Here is a 1,762-nt window from a genome sequence, read left to right as displayed (position 1 = left end):
TACATATTTAGATCACAAATGAAATGTTTTCGTCCACATTTCCTCTACAATAACATTTTTTAAAGGATGTGGTGTTTCTAATTCTCGGACGACCCTAGACAACAATGTCAATTGAAGGTAAACGTCGTTCTGCACACATGAACATGCGTTCATTCAGACTCATAAAATTAATTATCTTTCTGTTTACATTCATAATTTCTCAGAGAGAAGCTGAATAACTTATATTAACATAGGAAAAAGACACGAACGATTAATGATGGCAATGTATGAAACTTAATACCACTTATTATTAGATGACAGAAAAAGAAAACGACCAGTTGGTGCTGTATGTCAGAATAAGAAAACGATAGCTCACCAGTAGTTTTGTGGTATGTCTGCGGACTTACATCGCTAGAAACCGGATTTCGATACCCGTGGTGGTCAGAGCACAAATAGCCTATTGTGTAGCTTTGTGTTCACCAGAAACAAAATAAAAAGCTGAAATACTTATGTAAACGTATTGCGAAACAAGTTACGTGATTTCTAAGTTAAAAATCGTTTTATTTTTAAGTATAATATTTCTTATTTGCTTTGCCAGATTATCACTGCAAAAATTCTAACTAGAAATAAAAGTTTTAGAAGTTTCATTTCCGCGTAGGTTTGGAGACGACTTTTTCTCCTAAACAAACTATAAACATTTCAATTGTTACAAGACAAAACAGCCTAATATGCTTAATTTTATAACCCAAATAACTGGACATGGCTTAGTGATTAGCGTGTGAATCTGAGAGTTCTTTGCTTGTGTTCCGTTGCCGCATAAACGCGCTCCGCACTTTGGAATCGTAGGTGCGCTATAAGATTTACGGTTAAATCTCATGATCAGCTTAAGAGCTGGCGTTGGATGCTGTTGACAAGCTGTATTCCCTCTAATGTATCAGTTCAAAACTACGGAAGGCCATGTGCAGTTGGTCGTTATGTACATTTGCGCGAATACTTTAAAACAAACTGTTAAACAAATATAACTCTAAGACTGAACTTCATGTAAATCATATGCTGCTATGCTGACTCAAAAATCAACAAAAATTGTATAATATATTATTTTGATCACTGGAAATGTGACATTACATTTAATAAATATTTAGGTTGGTTTAACTTCAAACTATTTGTTTGTTTGTTTGTAATTAAGCACAAAGCTACACAAGGGGCTATCTGTGCTCTGCTTATCACTGGTATCGAAACTCGGATTCTAGCGTTGTAAGACCGCAGACATACTGCTTTGCCACTGGAGGGGCGACTTCAAACAGACTCTTATTGCTTGATATTATTCACTTACTTTCCAAAGAAAATACAGTTCGATAACAAAACATCCGACTTATACCATTATCGAACACCACAGGGCTTGCTTTAAACTGGAAATTGATTAGATTTGAATACGCAAATAGTTGGTTAGTTCACATACTCTAATTGAACAATACAATAAGAACAGAAAAGTTCTCGAGCGAAACTAATTTCGACTTTTGATTTAACAAAAGCCAACAGAAAAGTATCAGCTATGAAACAATAAAATACGAAGTATATAATCCTTCCAAGTGTTGGTGATAACGTTTTTCATATTTGATGTATATTCTATAAATTGGAAAAAAATTAAGATTTTAACAGATAGTAAGGATCGTTGGTTATTTGTAGAATTGCTATAAGAAGTATCCAAAACAAAATATAAAATGCAATAAAAAGTACACAAACAAGTAAAGTAATGCTAGTGGAAAAACGTTTTAAAATCTAT

Source organism: Limulus polyphemus, unplaced genomic scaffold, assembly GCF_000517525.1.
Source record: "Limulus polyphemus unplaced genomic scaffold, Limulus_polyphemus-2.1.2 Scaffold11566, whole genome shotgun sequence".
Taxonomy (NCBI): domain Eukaryota; kingdom Metazoa; phylum Arthropoda; class Merostomata; order Xiphosura; family Limulidae; genus Limulus; species Limulus polyphemus.
The sequence above is the reverse complement of the archived record's forward strand: the minus strand, read 5'-3'. Positions refer to the sequence as shown.